Source organism: Rutidosis leptorrhynchoides, chromosome 2 (assembly GCF_046630445.1).
Source record: "Rutidosis leptorrhynchoides isolate AG116_Rl617_1_P2 chromosome 2, CSIRO_AGI_Rlap_v1, whole genome shotgun sequence".
Classification (NCBI taxonomy): Eukaryota; Viridiplantae; Streptophyta; class Magnoliopsida; order Asterales; family Asteraceae; genus Rutidosis; species Rutidosis leptorrhynchoides.
Window position 1 is genome coordinate 559,329,807 of NC_092334.1, and position 22,360 is coordinate 559,352,166.

Consider the following 22,360-nt stretch of genomic DNA (forward strand, 5'->3'; position numbering starts at 1 on the left):
ATCGTGAATTAAATAAGTTAACTACCAAAAATCGGTATCCACTACCGAGAATTGACGACTTATTTGATCAACTCCAAGGATCATGTGTGTACTCGAAAATTGACCTAAGATCGGGCTATCATCAATTACGTGTCAAAGAAGAAGATATACCGAAAACTGCTTTTCGGACACGCTACGGTCATTACGAATTTTTGGTCATGCCGTTTGGATTGACGAATGCGCCAGCTGTATTCATGGACCTCATGAATCGAGTTTGTAGTCCATATTTAGATAAGTTTGTTATCGTTTTCATTGATGATATTCTTATCTATTCCAAGAGTGAGCAAGAGCATGAGCAGCATTTAAGGTTGATATTAGAGTTGTTGAGAAAAGAACAGCTATATGCTAAATTTTCTAAATGTGCTTTCTGGTTGAAAGAAGTGCAATTTCTTGGCCACGTTGTTAGTAGCAAAGGAATTCAGGTTGATCCAGCAAAAATTGAAGCCATTGAAAAATGGGAGACTCCTAAGACACCAATGCAGATACGCCAATTTTTGGGTTTAGCCGGTTATTATAGAAGGTTTATTCAAGATTTTTCCCGAATAGCTAAGCCGTTGACAGCATTAACGCAAAAAGGGAAGAAATACGAATGGACCTCGGAGCAGGAGAACGCATTTCAATTACTGAAAAAGAAGTTGACTACGGCGCCTATTTTATCGTTACCAGAAGGGAACGATGATTTTGAAATATATTGTGACGCTTCGCGACAATGTTTTGGTTGCGTTCTTATGCAACGGAAGAAAGTTATTGCATACGCATCCCGACAATTGAAGATTCACGAGCGAAATTATACGACGCATGATCTAGAATTGGGAGCAGTCGTGTTTGCATTGAAGATGTGGAGACACTACTTGTATGGGGTTAAATGCACTGTGTTTACTGATCATAAAAGCCTTCAACATATTTTTGATCAGAAACAGCTGAACATGAGGCAACGTAGGTGGGTCGAGTTAATAAACGACTATGATTGTGAAATTCGTTATCATCCCGGGAAAGCGAATGTGGTGGCTGACGCACTAAGCAGAAAGGAACGAGAACCAATTCGAGTACGAGCGATGAACATAAAAATTCGCATGAATCTCAACTCACAAATCAAAGAAGTTCAACGAGAAGCACTTACTAAAGAAAATATAGGAAATGAAATAATGAAGAAGTATGAGAAGCAACTCGTTATACGGGAAGATGGAATTCGATATTTTGCAAACCGTATTTGGGTACCGAAGTTGGGTGGATTAAGGAAGTTGATATTGAACGAGGCACATAAGACAAGATACTCGATACATCCTGGAGTTGGAAAGATGTATCAAGATCTTAAGACACATTATTGGTGGCCTAACTTAAAGACAGACGTTGCAACATATGTTGGGGAATGTTTAACTTGTTCCAAAGTCAAAGCAGAACACCAGAAGCCGTCAGGGTTACTTCAACAACCAGAAATCCCAGAATGGAAATGGGATGGTATTACCATGGATTTCATCACGAAGTTACCAAAGACTGCCTGGGGATACGACACCATTTGGGTGATTGTTGATCGTCTTACCAAATCTGCCCATTTCTTGCCTATAAAGGAAACGGATAGAATGGAGAAACTATTACGATTGTATATAAAGGAAATTGTTTCAAGGCATGGAATACCTATTTCCATTATATCCGATCGTGATAGTAGATTTACCTCAAAGTTCTGGCAATCACTGCAGGAGGCACTAGGAACTCGTTTAGATATGAGTACCGCATATCATCCGCAAACCGACGGGCAGAGTGAAAGAACGATTCAGACTCTTGAAGACATGCTCAGGGCATGTGTGATCGATTTTGGAAACGGATGGGATAAGTATCTACCGTTAGCAGAATTTTCGTATAATAATAGTTATCATGCAAGCATTAAAGCTGCACCATTCGAAGCATTGTATGGAAGGAAGTGTAGATCTCCTATCTGTTGGAATGAAGAAGGAGATCGACAATTAACTGGTCCCGAGATCATACACGAAACGACTGAGAAGATAGTACAAATCAAGGAGAGATTGAAAACATCCCGAAGTCGCCAAAAGAGCTACGCCGATGTCCGAAGGAAACCATTAGAGTTTCAGATTGGGGACATGGTTATGCTAAAGGTGTCACCTTGGAAAGGTGTAATACGTTTCGGTAAAAGAGGTAAACTGAACCCAAGATATGTAGGCCCGTTCAAGATCATCGAACGCATTGGACCGGTAGCTTATCGACTCGAGTTACCGCAACAACTCGCCGGAGTACACAATACCTTTCACGTCTCAAACCTTAAGAAGTGTCTTGCAAAGGAAGATCTCACCATTCCTCTTGAAGAAATCCATGTCGATGAGAAACTACAATTCATCGAAGAACCAATCGAAATCATGGATCGTGAAGTTAAACAACTCAAGCAGAGCAACATACCAATCGTTAAGGTTCGTTGGAATGCTCGAAGAGGTCCTGAGTTTACTTGGGAACGAGAGGATCAGATGAAACAAAAGTATCCACACTTGTTTCTCGATGACGCAAAATAGGTACAATTTTAAAATTTCGGGACGAAATTTATTTAACGGGTAGGTACTGTAACGACCCGCACTTTTCCGATCGTTCTATACTTATGAGATTAATATTTACATAAATTAAACCTTACCAACATGATAAGCAATCCAAATTGTTGAGACTTATGTTTTTGAAAAGAGTTTTACACAACGTTTGACCGTCTAGTTTGACCGATGATATCACGAACTATACAATATATGATAATTATACATACATATTTAACATGATCTAAGGATGTTTTAATATCTCATTTTGTATTAATAACAAAAAGTCATAAGTATATTTTGAAACTACTAACTTAAGTTTTCAAAACAATAACCTACGTAACGTTATTTGACATAAATACTGATGATTTATAATGTTTATACATATATCGTATAAGTAATGTATTTAATCATTTTTAAAGGGCTTTTATACATAAAACAATATAAGTATATTTACAAAAGATAGTTATATTTGAATTCTCGTTCCGTTTCCTCAATAATCCTATACGTATATCTAGGGTACTATACACAGCTTCTAGAAGTATTTACTATTGGTATATACCAATAGAAATCTTCAATTATTGGAATAATATGTCATTCATGACATAATAAATTTTAACTTATCTTAGATATTTTCACTAAAAACCAAATTTTCAAGCCTATAAATAAGCACCATTTCTAACTCATTTTTACACATTCATTTTCCAAATTTTACTTCCAATTTTCACACACACTTGCAAGAACTCTCTCAACTTTTATTTTACTACTTCTTTCCAGCAACTTTACATTTTAAACTTGAGGTAAAAACTCTACTTCAACTCTTTTTCAATTCATATATTTAAAGCTATATATATAAGAGTTTATAAACTAGAACATAGTTTGAATGATTTCAAACTTGTTCGCAAACTAAATAGATCCTTCTAACTTAACTTTTAAAATACTTCAAGACCTGTAACATATCTTAATTATATGCTAACTTAACAAGGTATAACTTGGTTTTTCAAAGAACACCTTAAAAACTGAATTTACGACGTCGGAGTGCAACCGGGGGCTGTTTTGGGTTGGATAATTAAAAACCATCTTAAACTTTGAATTGGAGGTTTATTTTCTGGAAAAATGATTTTTACTATGAATATGATAACACATAAAAATTTCATGATTTAACTCAAAGTATAAGTATTTTTAGAAAAATAATCATTTGAGGTTGTTTACATGATGGAAAATGATTAACTTCATAAGTTTCACTAAAGTTTGACCTATGCCGTGTGATTTTGAATACAAACTAAGGTATTTATAGTTCATAGTCTTAAAGAGGGACTCGATCCAAGGAGATGGCAAGTTGAATCAACGAAAACGGAGTTGTAACGAAGAAACTATGACCGAAACAAAATCGGATATCCAAGACTAGTTTAGCCACGAAAATAATTGGGAAAAAATTAAATAAATCACATCTTTTTAAGTTAACATGATATTTTATATATATGTACTTATAATTCAATTTTATATGGTTCAGGATCACCCGTAAACAACACGAGAAGATTAATCATAAGATCCCATGATTGTACGCAACACGTCATTTGACAACACCGGTACTTTATGTACGCAACACGTCATTTGACAACACCGGTACCATGGGTCAAGATTAATCTCGACCAATACATATACGATGGGGTTTTATTTATTTCATTGGGGGTTTTATTTATTTCATTGCGGGTATATTAAATATCTAAAAATGAACCATTAAAATTGAATTACTAACAACGAACTGCTAACTACGGACTAAGGAATTATTCAAAGTATTAAAAGTATAACAAGTATATATATGTGACGTTTGTTTAAAAAGAAAAGGTATTGATATATTATATATGGATAGGTTCGTGATATCAACCGGAGACCAAGTCAAATTATATATATATCTTCAAGACGAAAGTGAGTATATAGTCCCACTTTTAAACTCTAAATATTTCGGGATGAGAATACATGTATTTTATGTTTTACGTTATGGACACAAGTAACTGAAAAATATATTCTACGTTGAGTTGTACCACTGGCATACTTCCCTGTAGCTTGGTAACTGTTATTTACAGCGGTATTGTAAACGCGAATCCTGTTGATAGATCTATCGGGCCTGACAACCCCAACCGGACTGGACGACCAGTATTCAACGGTTGCACAGTACTTCGTTTCGTGACTACACTTGGTACGGTGTAGTAAGATTTCATAATAAAGGGAATATGCGACGTGATTAAATGTTAAGTATGGTTACCAAGTGCTCAACCACTTAGAATATTTTTATTAAACTGTTTATATACGAAATCTTGTGGTCTATATATATATATTGCTGCCGGCATTAAACCTATATCTCACCAACTTTATGTTGACCTTTTAAAACATGTCTATTCTCAGGTGATTACTAAAGCTTCCGCTGCATTATGTTGAATTTGAGCAGGATCTTGCGTACGCATATTTGTGTCAAAAATAAAACTGCATACCCAAGGATTTGTGTTGTAAAATATGCTCGAAATCGTGTTGTTATCATTATATGTAAAGTTTGTAAGTCGAAGATTATCGCTAAACGATAATCATCTTTTTATTGTCTAAAGCTTGTAACAAAAATAATGGTTATGGTTTGTAATGTATAATATATGCAGTTTCTCTTTTAAAAATGTCGCATATAGAGGTCAATACCTCGCAATGAAATCATACGTTATCTAACACGTTCTTATGGTTAAGGACGGGTTATGACAGGTTAAACCTATAACTCACCAACATTTTTGTTGACGTTTTAAGCATGTTTATTCTCAGGTGATTATTAAGAGCTTCCGCTGTCGCATACTTAAATAAGGACGAGATTTGGAGTCCATGCTTGTATGATATTGTGTAAAAACTGCATTCAAGAAACTTATTTTGTTGTAACATATTTGTATTGTAAACCATTATGTAATGGTCGTGTGTAAACAGGATATTTTAGATTATCATTATTTGATAATCTACGTAAAGCTTTTTAAACCTTTATTGATGAAATAAAGGTTATGGTTTGTTTTAAAATGAATGCAGTCTTTGAAAACGTCTCATATAGAGGTCAAAACCTCGCAACGAAATCAATTAATATGGAACGTTTTTAATCAATAAGAACGGGACATTTCAGTTGGTATCCGAGCGTTGGTCTTAGAGAACCAGAATTTTGCATTAGTGTGTCTTATTGAGTTTGTTAGGATGCATTAGTGAGTCTGGACTTCAACCGTGTTTACTTGAAAAATGATTGCTTAACAAATTTTGTTGGAAACTATATATTTTTAACATGTGAATATTATGTGATATATTAATCTCTTAACGTGTTTGATATTATGTGATAGATGTCTACCTCTAGAACAAGTCCCATCGACTCACCTAATAATAATGAAGAGTCAAATGTAAATTGGAATGATTCGTGGACTGATTCACAAGTTCCGAAGAGGAACCGGAAGAAGAGTCGGAACCGGAAGAAGAATCGGAACCGGAAGAAGAATCGGAACCGGATGAAGAAATAGAACCGGTGGGGGAAATAATAAAATGGTTAAGTAAAAGAAAATCCTCAACCAACCGACCAAGGTTAATTATGGTCAATGGTGTTTCCGCCAAGGAAGCAAAATATTGGGAGGATTACCAATTCTCCGATGAATCGGATTCCGACGAGAATTCCGATGATGTTATAGAAATTACCCCAACTGAATTTAAAAAGGCAAAAGAAAATAATAAGGGAAAGGGCATAAAAATAGAGAAATCTAATTCCAACCCCGATGAACTTTATATGTATCGTCAACCCCCGAAGTCCTTAAGTTGTAACAATGACCCGGGAACCTCTAAACCACCAGGTTTTTCTAAACCAATATGGAAAACGACGGCTCGTATTAGGGGAACATCATATATCCCTAGAAACTTGGCAAAACGAACCAAAACCGAAGAAGAAGAAACAAGCGAGTCGGAATAAGATAGTTGTATTCGTGTGGTGTAATATATGTAATATAGTGTGCTTATGCTTTATGATATATGTAAAAATTACTTGTATTAATAAGTATTTTTTTTATGAATCTAACTCTTGTCTATTTTACAGTATAAAAACACAAAATGGATAGACAACCCAATATTTTAAGAGACCTACCCGGAGACATGATTGATGAAATCTTGTCTAGAGTCGTTCAGAATTCTTCGGCACAACTATTTAAGGCGAGATCAGTTTGTAAGACATTCGAAGAACGTTCCAAGAATGCCTTGGTTTATAAAAGGCTTTCGTTCGAAAGATGGGGGATATCACATTGGGAAACCCATAAGTTACGATGTGTTTACTTTGACGCATATATTGCGGGGAACCCAAATGCTATTTTACGCAATGGGTTAAGAAATTATTTTGACTCAATATATCCGAATATTGGACTTCATGATTTAGAAAAAGTGGCTAACATGCAACATAAAGAAGCATGTTATGCTTACGGATTAGTAATGTTCGCTTCTCACCAAAGTGAGAACAAGAACATCGGGCTACAACTATTTAGCAAAACGTTTCCACAAGTGACGGAGTCGGTAATTGGGGTAAGAAATGAGGTTTTTAGATTGTTACGGGACTGTTGGACATTACGTAACCCTCGTCCCTTTGACGACGTTACAACACGATGTCTTATCAACGGCCATAACGGTTATGTTCCACAAGACCAAGGATGGGAAGTAATCCTAGTAAAACCAGAATGCATGACTTGTTTCTGGACGTATGAATTACGTGTCTTTATAGCCTTTGCTGAACGACTTGTGTACTAGCTAGAATTATCTTCACAACCATCTTGTATCAAATTTATTGTGTGCTATATTTCATGCTATATGTAAAATAAGCGGTATTGTAAGTTTGTAAAATATTGTGTAAAAGTTTGAACGCGAAATATTATTATAATCAGTTTTTCATATAGAATTGTAGTAGTTGAATTGTATATTAGCTACTAAGTATGAACTTAACGGGTAGGTACTACCCGAATTTAAACTTATAAAACGCTAATATGAAGAAAAAGCTTTTATAAATGAGTTCATATTATGCTACGAAATACTATTAACTACTCTTAATATTCTGTATGATTAACTTGTTCCATTTGACTATTTTGAAGGAAATGGCACCGACTACTCGACACACCGTGAATATGAATGAAGATGAATTCCGTAGTTTTCTAGCTTCAAACATAGCTGCAGTACTGGCTGCGCTACATACCAACAATAACCTTGGATCTAGCAGTACAGGAAATCGTGTAGGATGCACCTACAAAGAATTCACTGCCTGTAAACCTTTGGAATTTGATGGAACCGAAGGACCGATCGGATTGAAACGGTGGACCGAGAAGGTCGAATCGGTGTTTGCCATAAGTAAGTGTACTGAAGAGGACAAAGTGAAGTACGCTACGCATACCTTCACAGGTTCTGCGTTAACATGGTGGAATACCTATCTAGAGCAAGTGGGACAAGACGATGCGTACGCACTACAGTGGTCAGCATTCAAGCACTTGATGAACGAGAAGTACCGTCCCAGAACCGAGGTCAATAAGCTCAAGACAGAACTTAGAGGGTTACGAACCCAAGGATTTGATATTACCACGTACGAAAGACGATTCATAGAATTGTGCCTATTGTGTCCGGGAGCATTCGAAGATGAAGAAGAGAAGATTGACGCGTTTGTGAAAGGATTACCGGAAAGAATCCAAGAAGATATAAGTTCACACGAGCCCGCCTCCATACAACAGGCATGTAGAATGGCTCACAAACTAGTGAACCAGATTGAAGAAAGAATTAAAGAACAGACTGCTGAAGAGGCCAATGTGAAGCAAGTCAAAAGAAAGTGGGAGGAAAATGGTGATAAGAATCACCAATACAACAACAACAACAATTACAACAATAATCGCAACAATTATCCCAATAATCGCAACATCAATCGCAACTACAACAAACGGCCCAACAACAACAACAACAACAACAGCAACTACAACAATCATCCCAACAACAATAATAACCGCAACAACAACAACAATCAGAAGCAGCTATGCCAAAGGTGTGAAAAGTATCACTCGGGGTTCTGCACCAAATTTTGCAACAAGTGTAAAAGAAATGGTCATAGCGCGGTGAAGTGTGAGGTCTACGGACCAGGGGTTAATAGAACGAAAGGAACAAATGATGTCGGAACGAGTAATGGCGGAGCAAGTAGTGTCAGAGCAAGTTATGCCAATGTAATTTGTTATAAATGTGGAAAACCGGGCCACATTATTAGAAATTGCCCGAACCAGGAGAACACGAATGGACAAGGCCGCGGAAGAGTTTTCAATATTAATGCGGCAGAGGCACAGGAAGACCCGGAGCTTGTTATGGGTACGTTTCTTATTGACAATAAATCTGCTTACGTTTTATTTGATTCGGGTGCGGATAGAAGCTATATGAGTAGAGATTTTTGTGCTAAATTAAGTTGTCCATTGACGCCTTTGGATAGTAAATTTTTACTCGAATTAGCAAATGGTAAATTAATTTCAGCAGATAATATATGTCGGAATCGAGAAATTAAACTGGTTAGCGAAACATTTAAGATTGATTTGATACCAGTAGAGTTAGGGAGTTTTGATGTGATAATCGGTATGGACTGGTTGAAAGAAGTGAAAGCAGAGATCGTTTGTTACAAAAATGCAATTCGCATTATACGAGAAAAAGGAAAACCCTTAATGGTGTACGGAGAAAAGGGCAACACGAAGCTACATCTTGTTAGTAATTTGAAGGCACAAAAACTAATAAGAAAAGGTTGCTATGCTGTTCTAGCACACGTCGAGAAAGTACAAACTGAAGAAAAGAGCATCAATGATGTTCCCATTGCAAAAGAATTTCCCGATGTATTTCCGAAAGAATTACTGGGATTACCCCCACATCGATCCGTTGAATTTCAAATAGATCTTGTACCAGGAGCTGCACCAATAGCTCGTGCTCCTTACAGACTCGCACCCAGTGAGATGAAAGAACTGCAAAGCCAATTACAAGAACTTTTAGAGCGTGGTTTCATTCGACCAAGCACATCACCGTGGGGAGGTCCTGTTTTGTTTGTCAAGAAGAAAGATGGTACATTCAGGTTGTGTATCGACTACCGAGAGTTGAACAAACTTACCATCAAGAACCGCTACCCACTACCGAGAATCGACGACTTATTTGATCAACTACAAGGCTCGTCTGTTTATTCAAAGATTGACTTACGTTCCGGGTATCATCAAATGCGGGTGAAAGAAGATGATATTCCAAAGACTGCTTTCAGAACACGTTATGGTCATTACGAGTTTATGGTCATGCCGTTTGGTTTAACTAATGCACCAGCTGTGTTCATGGACCTTATGAACCGAGTGTGTGGACCATACCTTGACAAGTTTGTCATTGTTTTCATTGATGACATACTTATTTACTCAAAGAATGACCAAGAACACGGTGAACATTTGAGAAAGGTGTTAGAAGTATTGAGGAAGGAAGAATTGTACGCTAAGTTTTCAAAGTGTGCATTTTGGTTGGAAGAAGTTCAATTCCTCGGTCACATAGTGAACAAAGAAGGTATTAAGGTGGATCCGGTAAAGATAGAAACTGTTGAAAAGTGGGAAACCCCGAAAACTCCGAAACACATACGCCAGTTTTTAGGACTAGCTGGTTACTACAGAAGGTTCATCCAAGAGTTTTCCAGAATAGCAAAACCCTTGACTGCATTAACGCATAAAGGGAAGAAATTTGAATGGAATGATGAACAAGAGAAAGCGTTTCAGTTATTGAAGAAAAAGCTAACTACGGCACCTATATTGTCATTGCCTGAAGGGAATGATGATTTTGTGATTTATTGTGACGCATCAAAGCAAGGTCTCGGTTGTGTATTAATGCAACGAACGAAGGTGATTGCTTATGCGTCTAGACAATTGAAGATTCACGAACAAAATTATACGACGCATGATTTGGAATTAGGCGCGGTTGTTTTTGCATTAAAGACTTGGAGGCACTACTTATATGGGGTCAAAAGTATTATATATACCGACCACAAAAGTCTTCAACATATATTTAATCAGAAACAACTGAATATGAGGCAGCGTAGGTGGATTGAATTATTGAATGATTACGACTTTGAGATTCGTTACCACCCGGGGAAGGCAAATGTGGTAGCCGATGCCTTGAGCAGGAAGGACAGAGAACCCATTCGAGTAAAATCTATGAATATAATGATTCATAATAACCTTACTACTCAAATAAAGGAGGCGCAACAAGGAGTTTTAAAAGAGGGAAATTTAAAGGATGAAATACCTAAAGGATCAGAGAAGCATCTTAATATTCGGGAAGACGGAACCCGGTATAGGGCTGAAAGGATTTGGGTACCAAAATTTGGAGATATGAGAGAAATGGTACTTAGAGAAGCTCATAAAACCAGATACTCAATACATCCTGGAACGGGGAAGATGTACAAGGATCTCAAGAAACATTTTTGGTGGCCGGGTATGAAAGCCGATGTTGCTAAATACGTAGGAGAATGTTTGACGTGTTCTAAGGTCAAAGCTGAGCATCAGAAACCATCAGGTCTACTTCAACAACCCAAAATCCCGGAATGGAAATGGGAAAACATTACCATGGATTTCATCACTAAATTGCCAAGGACTGCAAGTGGTTTTGATACTATTTGGGTAATAGTTGATCGTCTCACCAAATCAGCACACTTCCTGCCAATAAGAGAAGATGACAAGATGGAGAAGTTAGCATGACTGTATTTGAAGGAAGTCGTCTCCAGACATGGAATACCAATCTCTATTATCTCTGATAGGGATGGCAGATTTATTTCAAGATTCTGGCAGACATTACAGCAAGTATTGGGAACTCGTCTAGATATGAGTACTGCCTATCATCCACAAACTGATGGGCAGAGCGAAAGGACGATACAAATGCTTGAAGACATGCTACGAGCTTGTGTTATTGATTTCGGAAACAGTTGGGATCGACATCTACCTTTAGCAGAATTTTCCTACAACAACAGCTACCATTCAAGCATTGAGATGGCGCTGTTTGAAGCACTTTATGGTAGAAAGTGCAGGTCTCCGATTTGTTGGTGTGAAGTGGGGGATAGACAGATTACGGGTCCGGAGATTATACAAGAAACTACCGAGAAGATCATCCAAATTCAACAACGGTTGAAAACCGCCCAAAGTCGACAAAAGAGCTACGCTGACATTAAAAGAAAAGATATAGAATTTGAAATTGGAGAGATGGTCATGCTTAAAGTTGCACCTTGGAAAGGCGTTGTTCGATTTGGTAAACGAGGGAAATTAAATCCAAGGTATATTGGACCATTCAAGATTATTGATCGTGTCGGACCAGTAGCTTACCGACTTGAGTTACCTCAACAACTCGTGGCTGTACATAACACTTTCCACGTCTCGAATTTGAAGAAATGTTTTGCTAAAGAAGATCTCACTATTCCATTAGATGAAATCCAAATCAACGAAAAACTCCAATTCATCGAAGAACCCGGCGAAATAATGGATCGTGAGGTTAAAAGACTTAAGCAAAACAAGATACCAATTGTTAAGGTTCGATGGAATGCTCGTAGAGGACCCGAGTTCACCTGGGAGCGTGAAGATCAGATGAAGAAGAAATACCCGCATCTATTTCCAGAAGATTCGTCAACACCTTCAACAGCTTAAAATTTCGGGACGAAATTTATTTAACGGGTAGGTACTGTAGTGACCCGAACTTTTCCATGTTTATATATATTAATTGAGATTGATATTTACATGATTAAATGTTTCCAACATGTTAAGCAATCAAACTTGTTAAGACTTGATTAATTGAAATATGTTTCATATAGACAATTGACCACCCAAGTTGACCGGTGATTCACGAACGTTAAAACTTGTAAAAACTATATGATGACATATATATGGATATATATATATAGTTAACATGATATTATGATAAGTAAACATATCATTAAGTATATTAACAATGAACTACATATGTAAAAACCAGACTACTAACCTAATGATTTTTAAACGAGACATATATGTAACGATTATCGTTGTAAAGACATTTAATGTATATATATCATATTAAGATATATTCATACATGATAATATCATGATAATATAATAATTTAAAATCTCATTTGATATTATAAACATTGGGTTAACAACATTTAACAAGATCGTTAACCTAAAGGTTTCAAAACAACACTTACATGTAACGACTAACGATGACTTAACGACTCAGTTAAAATGTATATACATGTAGTGTTTTAATATGTATTTATACACTTTTGAAAGACTTCAATACACTTATCAAAATACTTCTACTTAACAAAAATGCTTACAATTACATCCTCATTCAGTTTCATCAACAATTCTACTCGTATGCACCCGTATTCGTACTCGTACAATACACAGCATTTAGATGTATGTACTATTGGTATATACACTCCAATGATCAGCTCTTAGCAGCCCACGTGAGTCACCTAACACATGTGGGAACCATCATTTGGCAACTAGCATGAAATATCTCATAAAATTACAAAAATATGAGTAATCATTCATGACTTATTTACATGAAAACAAAATTACATATCCTTTATATCTAATCCATACACCAACGACCAAAAACACCTACAAACACTTTCATTCTTCAATTTTCTTCATCTAATTGATCTCTCTCAAGTTCTATCTTCAAGTTCTAAGTGTTCTTCATAAATTCTACAAGTTCTAGTTACATAAAATCAAGAATACTTTCAAGTTTGCTAGCTCACTTCCAATCTTGTAAGGTGATCATCCAACCTCAAGAAATCTTTGTTTCTTACAGTAGGTTATCATTATAATACAAGGTAATAATCATATTCAAACTTTGGTTCAATTTCTATAACTATAACAATCTTATTTCAAGTGATGATCTTACTTGAACTTGTTTTCGTGTCATGATTCTGCTTCAAGAACTTCGAGCCATCCAAGGATCCGTTGAAGCTAGATCCATTTTTCTCTTTTCCAGTAGGTTTATCCAAGGAACTTAAGGTAGTAATGATGTTCATAACATCATTCGATTCATACATATAAAGCTATCTTATTCGAAGGTTTAAACTTGTAATCACTAGAACATAGTTTAGTTAATTCTAAACTTGTTCGCAAACAAAAGTTAATCCTTCTAACTTGACTTTTAAAATCAATTAAACACATGTTCTATATCTATATGATATGCTAATTTAATTATTTAAAACCTGGAAACACGAGAAACACCGTAAAACCGGATTTACGCCGTCGTAGTAACACCGCGGGCTGTTTTGGGTTAGTTAATTAAAAACTATGATAAACTTTGATTTAAAAGTTGTTATTCTGAGAAAATTATTTTTATTATGAACATGAAACTATATCCAAAAATTATGGTTAAACTCAAAGTGGAAGTATGTTTTCTAAAATGGTCATCTAGACGTCGTTCTTTCGACCGAAATGACTACCTTTACAAAAACGACTTGTAACTTATTTTTCCGACTATAAACCTATACTTTTTTTATTTATATTCATAAAATAGAGTTCAATATGAAACCATAGCAATTTGATTCACTCAAAACGGATTTAAAATGAAGAAGTTATGGGTAAAACAAGATTGGATAATTTTTCTCATTTTAGCTACGTGAAAATTGGTAACAAATCTATTCCAACCATAACTTAATCAACTTGTATTGTATATTATGTAATCTTGAGATACCATAGACACGTATACAATGTTTCGACCTATCATGTCGACACATCTATATATATTTTGGAACAACCATAGACACTCTATATGTGAATGTTGGAGTTAGCTATACAGGGTTGAGGTTGATTCCAAAATATATATAATTTGAGTTGTGATCAATACTGAGATACGTATACACTGGGTCGTGGATTGATTCAAGATAATATTTATCGATTTATTTCTGTACATCTAACCGTGGACAACTAGTTGTAGGTTACTAACGAGGACAGCTGGCTTAATAAACTTAAAACATCAAAATATATTAAAAGTGTTGTAAATATATTTTGAACATACTTTGATATATATGTATATATTGTTATAGGTTCGTGAATCAACCAGTGGCCAAGTCTTACTTCCCGACGAAGTAAAAATCTGTGAAAGTGAGTTATAGTCCCACTTTTAAAATCTAATATTTTTGGGATGAGAATACATGCAGGTTTTATAAATGATTTACAAAATAGACACAAGTACGTGAAACTACATTCTATGGTTGAATTATCAAAATCGAATATGCCCCTTTTTATTAAGTCTGGTAATCTAAGAATTAGGGAACAGACACCCTAATTGACGCGAATCCTAAAGATAGATCTATTGGGCCTAACAAACCACATCCAAAGTAGCGGATGCTTTAGTACTTCGAAATTTATATCATATCCGAAGGGTGTCCCGGAATGATGGGGATATTCTTATATATGCATCTTGTTAATGTCGGTTACCAGGTGTTCACCATATGAATGATTTTTATCTCTATGTATGGGATGTGTATTGAAATATGAAATCTTGTGGTCTATTATTATGATTTGCTATATATAGGTTAAACCTATAACTCACCAACATTTTTGTTGACGTTTTAAGCATGTTTATTCTCAGGTGATTATTAAGAGCTTCCGCTGTCGCATACTTAAATAAGGACGAGATTTGGAGTCCATGCTTGTATGATATTGTGTAAAAACTGCATTCAAGAAACTTATTTTGTTGTAACATATTTGTATTGTAAACCATTATGTAATGGTCGTGTGTAAACAGGATATTTTAGATTATCATTATTTGATAATCTACGTAAAGCTTTTTAAACCTTTATTGATGAAATAAAGGTTATGGTTTGTTTTAAAATGAATGCAGTCTTTGAAAAACGTCTCATATAGAGGTCAAAACCTCGCAACGAAATCAATTAATATGGAACGTTTTTAATCAATAAGAACGGGACATTTCAGTATTGGGTTTTGTTGTTGTTGTAATCATATCATACAATATGTACTTGTATCATATGAATAAATAGTTGTACATAATGAGTGGATGTATCAACAATTATTGTGGCTATCCTTAATGAATTTTCTAACAAGAACCCTTAGTGATTTTGTTAACATGCTTCAAAATATTGAAAAGCCTAATAATATGTCTGACCCAACAAACTTTGGGCCTGATATGTCCTACGAAGAATCACACCCAACAAGCATTGGGCTTCAACCTGGTGCATCATGTGGGCTTCACAATCCTGGTAATTCGTTTGTTAATCCAACAGCTGACTCGGGCCATATGAACAAGCAAAGGATCAAACCCAAAACCAGGACTTCGAGCAAAAGGTCAAAAGGCAGTTCCAAAACTTCTGAAATCTCATTCTGTAATTGTTGCTATTGGAAAGAGATGATGAACTGGAACGCTTCTTCCAGAATCATGAGGGTCCGGAATATGGCAAGGACCACTAACCTAGATGAAGGAGTCAAACATAAATGCAAATCTTGTGGTGTCAAAACTGAGAGAAAGAAGAAGAAATCATCAAAAAGTAGGTCACAGGGCGAGGGTTCATCTGGGTACCATTGGATTAATAACGTGGAGATAAAGGAATATGGGGAAAAAATCGGTTTGTGGTGGTCTAGCCCCAAACCACAGTAAGCTTCCTTTTCCTTTTTTATTTCAACTGTTAATAATTTTTAATGAAGATTCAATCAATTAATGTGCGGGGTTTTGGTGTGGAGGGAAAATTTGGGAGGGTTAAAGGGATTTGTGGGAAAGAAAGGCATGATGTTGCTGTTTTTCAAGAAACCAAATCTAGATACCTAGAAGAAGGTTGGGTAAGATCTCTATGGGGGATTTAATGATTTCGGGTATGTCCAAAAAGAAGCTTTAGGTCAATCGGTTGGAATGCTAATGGTTTGGATACAACAAAATTCAAGGTGAATAATGCCGTGGGAGGTAAATACTTCATGGCTATTCGTGGGAATTGGTTTGGTTCGAATCATAAGTCAATCATTGTTAATGTGTACGGACCTCATTCGGATAGTGGTAAAAAAGAATTGTGGATTTCACTTGATGAGCTCATGTAGAATGTAGAATCGGCTTGGGTACTTTGTGGGGATTTTAACGAAGTTAGAGTTCATTCGGATCTTTTAAATTGTAAATTCATTCAATCTAGAGCAGCGCGATTTAATGAGTTTATTGATAGAAACAATTTGATTGAAATACCAATTAATGGGAAGAGGTTCACTCATATTAGTGATGACGGTGTTAAATTTAGTAAGTTGGATAGGTTTTTGGTGAATGACAATTTTATTATGCTTTGGGATGACTTATCGATTGTGGCTTTAGATAGAAGGGAATCGGACCATTGTACCCTCCTCCTTAGAGATAAAGTTGTCTACTTTGGGCCTAAACCATTCAAAGTTTTCGACGAATGGTTCAATAAGGAAGGGTGGACAGGGTTATCATGGATGCTTGGGGAAAGGTTGTTGATGCGTGCGTGACAATACATCTTTTACCCTCTAAATTTATACAAGATTCAAACACTACAAATAAGCACACACAACTAACGAGCACTTAGAACTCGGTCATTATAGTACTTTAATGTAAGTATTCATTTCAAGTTCGTCCCAAGAGAGCGGTGTAAGTCGGATAATTGAAACTATTAATTGTCATAGGGTTTGTTTGATTGGGGGGGTTTGCGAGAGATTTTGACTAATCAACTAACTTTGCAATAAATAAACTAAAACTTAACAAGTAGCAAGTAACAAGTAATTAAGAAATGAGAATAAATCAATATGATGGAGAGTGTTTACTTATCTAATCCTCTTTATGCTTAGATGGCCCTTGTTTTCCCCAAATTGTTATCACTTAAGTTGTTTGAACTAGTAGATATTCTTAATCCAATTTTACCTTGCAAATTCACATAAGCTTAGTAACACAAGATCAAGTAATGTATGAGTTGATTATTGAGATTATGCCCGGGTTAAAATCACTTAAAACCCTTTAACCATCAAAGTCACCTAAGATAGTCAAACACCACTATGATGAACAAAGGTCAATTGAAAACCAACTTAGTCTAGAAACACAATCACTTGAAATTTCTATTCTAGTTGTCTAGATCACCAAAGGTGTTGAAGCACAAATTGATTCACTACTAAAATCACTTAAAGAGCTACTCAATTCATGTAATCAAAGTAAAACCAATATTAAACATAGCAATGGACCTCATGGCTAACTCCATAACACTAGCTCATGTATTTTCATTCAAAACAACTTTCATTCAATAGATTAAGGGCACATCTCATGCATTAAAGATTCATAAGATTACAACTAATAACTGTAAAATGAGTAAAGTAGAGTGGAGATTACAACCTAAAATGGAGAAAAAACACTAAAATGGAGAATAGATGATATGAATCTATTACTAATCTTCATGGAATTGGAGTTGGGAGCATGAAATTGGACTTCATCTTGATGGAATCATGATTGGAACCCTTTTAGGGCTCCAAAACGGCCTAGGAACCAGATCTCTAACTCAAAAACCCCAAATTTGCTTTTATAGGTCGGCTGAATTTTCTGGCTGAATCAGCACCAGGAGCGACGCTTTTGGAACAGGAGCGGTGCTTTTGATCCTGTAGGAGCGGCGCTTTTGGCATAGGAGCGACGCTTTTGGATACTGATCTTTTTAACACACGTTTTAGCACATAGGAGCACTGCTTTTGACCTTAGGAGCGGCGCTTTTGATCCTGGAACTTCATCTTCACTCCAAAACTTCACTAGGTTCATTCCTTTGGCCCAAGGGTTGATTCCTTAGCATAAATATGAACTTTTAGACTGCTTTTGTCCCGAAACAACTAAATACCACAAACCGCTCACTAATTATCACAACCCGTATCGAAATGCCACGAAAGTAGGAAGATATTGCGAAGATAAATATGTATATTTTGAGAAATATCAAATCCCCCACACTTGAACATTGCTTGTCCTCAAGCAATATAAGATAAAGCACTCTAAACTCAACCATCAATACCCACACTAGTACCCTCAAGCTCAAATGCAATAAAGATCAAACCAAACTTGCATTTCAAATAAATATGGCCAAAATGCAAAGTATTACCTCAAAGCACTTGCCATTCTTCAAATCATCACTTGAACTTGAGACTTGGGTAATCTCTTTAATCAACAATCAAAAACGATCTTCGATCTTCTCAATCTCAAACCCTCAAGCAATAACATCATCAACTTCAAACAATCTCTTCAACTAGAACATCTTCAAGTCTTCAATCCTCAAATACTAACACAATCACATTTCAAGCCTAAGTCTACCCGAACCAATCATGTCCCCGGTCAAAGTCAGCTTCATCTACGAGAAGGTCATCAAACACCAATCACAAAGTATCAAATCATTACAAACTCGAACTTAACATCCTTGACCTTGACCAAATATGTAGGGTTCACGGGATAGCCATAAACTCATCAAACAAATCGATCACATCAAATCTCCAAATCAATCAAAGTCTAACACAAAACTACTCAAACAAACCAAATGTGTACCCAAAAGATGTAAAATGCACCCTAAATGAATAAGGGCCATGAATATCGCACACATCACCAATCGTCAAGAAATGCATCGTGTAAAGTATACGCTTCCATAAAAAAAAGAATGCCCACCACATCAACCCGCGATGGTTATCCCTCTTCCACCTCCATGCCCCCCAAAACACCTATTTTCGTCAATTCCAATAATGGTCGTCAATTCCAATATATGTCGTCAATTCCAAATGAAAATCGTCAATTTCAAGAATAGGGTTAAGGTAGGTGTGCCAAAGGTAAGGCACTGGGTACTCCACCTTTATTTGGTTACCCGGGCACGAGGTAACCGTCACTCATCAAGCTTTCTATCACAACTCTATGGTTTCTCTCATAGTAGGGCGAAAGCATTGACGGAGGTTCGTGGAATTAGGGCCCCACGTGGCTAAATAAGAGAGTCCGCCAATTCCAAATTTTTGAAGCACTAGGAAGACTTTAACTTCCTTTCAAATAATCGAGCTTGACTTGGGAGACTATACTCCCAAGCTTGGAACAACATAACTTGGAAGACTTTACTTCCAAGTTTGGAAAACTTTACTTCCAAAATGAGATGATGCTTATCTACTTCCCAGATAACAAGCTTTTATGCTTATTTTTAGAAAAGGAAGGAAGTAGTTACTACCTTTCCGTTAATTACAAGCGCAAGGGTGCCATAACTTTTGGCTATGGGTTGTGTTGTCAAGCAACACTAGCACGAAGCCATTGCTCCCAAAAAGGATAGCACTTTGTGAAGCTCGGTGGCTCCTCCTCCCATGGCACTTAGCATAGCTAAATGTAAAATGGTGTAGATTAGGAAGTCTCCTACACCAAGTGAATTAACCATTCAAGTTTATTTTTAAGACATAAGAGGGTGGACTTTAACCACCGAATTTTTGAAACCGGGAAGACTTTACTTCCCCCACACTTGAAGAGAACTTTAACCATTCAAGTTGAAAATTGGAACCAAAAATGAATGAAACTTTAACCATTCAAAACAAGTTAAGTTATGGCTTAATTTTGATCAAAACTTTTCAACAATTCAACAAAACACTTAGGAAAATTTTAAAATTAGGTCATAATTTTGTTTAAAGTTAAGTCCACGAGAATTTATCTCTCCTCACACACTTGAGATCATGTAATGCCCTCATTACATGAAATTAAAATAAAGTAATAAATTCGAGTGGGCAAAATGAAAAGTGGAAGAGAAATAGAGATACCCGAGAACAAAGGCTATTTCCACAAGTGTTTATCGAATTGCATGAAGTTATCTTATCAAAACCGCATTGCCAAACTTCTTTTTTGCTTTGATTTCGATTAACGAGTTTTTGTCTTGACTCGTTCCCGGCTTCTCAACATTCCTTATCGGGGTGGTTCTCCCCCACACTTTATCGGACGACATGTGAAATCGGTGGAAAAAGTTTCACGAATCAAGAGAGTGAGCCAATCATTAACCCATCGGATGGTGTATAAGAGGAAAATAATCTTCTTCATTTGCATGAAGAAGATTGAACCAACCCGAGAGTCAACAAAAGACTCTCTTCCAAACACGGTTTTGAACACGAGGTTTGCTTTCTTAATCGGCTCACACATACATGAATCATCAATCTCGGGTTGCAAAACCTCCTTAAAATTGTCAATATCATATCCGAGAGGATTGTTGTAAACTTTAAGGACCTCGGGTATGATATCTTCACCATCATCATCATTATCCTCATCACTATCATCATTACTAACATCTTCACCAACCCCGAGTGGATTATCTTAGACTTTAAAAACATTGGGCGTTGGTAAAGCTTCAATCAATTCGTCATCTTCTTCATCACTTTTATCATCTTCATCAAATTCATCATCCTCACAATCTTCATCTTCTTCATTATCTTCACTATCCTCACATTCATCGTTACCCTTCTCATCATCTTCATCCTCATCTTCATCCACATCTTCATCATTGGTTATCAAAGATTCGGGTACTTGTGCAATCTCCGCTACTTCGGTCTTGGCATAAAAGCTTACATCATCATCATCATCATCATCATCATCATCATCATAAAAGACCTAATTTCTTGACCAAGAAGTAGAGACTACGGGTGAGGTCGGTGGTGAAATGGTAGTGGGTACAAAATCTTCAAGTAAAGGGAGCATGAAACATACGGTTTTCTCTAAGCTTTGAAATGAAGCGTGTTGAATTTCTAACATGTCTCTCAAATCTCTTCTTTCTTGAATTAGAGCCTCCATACGGTCAAGGTGGGTTCTCACAACGTTTGAGAATAACTCTAGTAAATTCGGATCAATCTCCTCTTGTTGTTGATTTTGAAATTGAAATTGAGAAGAATCCCATGTTGAATCATCCCCCTCATAACAATAGTCCATTTGTTTACTCATAAAGTCAAAATTAGAAATAGGACCATAATTATAAGGTTGATCAGTGGGGGCGAAATCATTCATGTAACTATCATCATAACCCTCGTCTCGATAACAACCATCATAAACACCACAATAACCGTCCGGCTCAACATTAGCTTGCAAAGAATCCATATAACCGTTGTCATTCATACCCGTGTAACCATCATTCATATATCCATAACCATCATTCATACCCAAATAATCTTCATTGTTTATGCCCAAATAGTCACCATTGTTGCCCAAATAACCATTGTCATCATTCATGCCCAAATAACCATTATTCATATCCATGTGACTTGAGTATTCCATCAATTGTTGATCATAATTCGCGATTCTCGACATCAAGTAGTCACACAAAGCATCATACTCCGCCATCTAGCTTAATCACTCCACAAACAAACAAGCATTTTTCGAATGCAAGCAAATATAAACAAAAAGTAACTTTTGCAAGAATGAAATTCTCACAAAAGGATCGAACAACTAAAAGTTTAAACCAACTACCCAAATTAGCTTACCGCTCCCCGGCAGCGGCACCAAGAAAGTGTTGATGCGTGCGTGACAATACATCTTTTACCCTCTAAATTTATACAAGATTCAAACACTACAAATAAGCACACACAACTAACGAGCACTTAGAACCCGGTCATTATAGTACTTTAATGTAAGTATTCATTTCAAGTTCGTCCCAAGAGAGCGGTGTAAGTCGGATGATTGAAACTATTAATTGTCCTAGGGTTTGTTTGATTGGGGGGGGGGGGGGGGTTTGCGAAAGATTTTGACTAATCAACTAACTTTGCAATAAA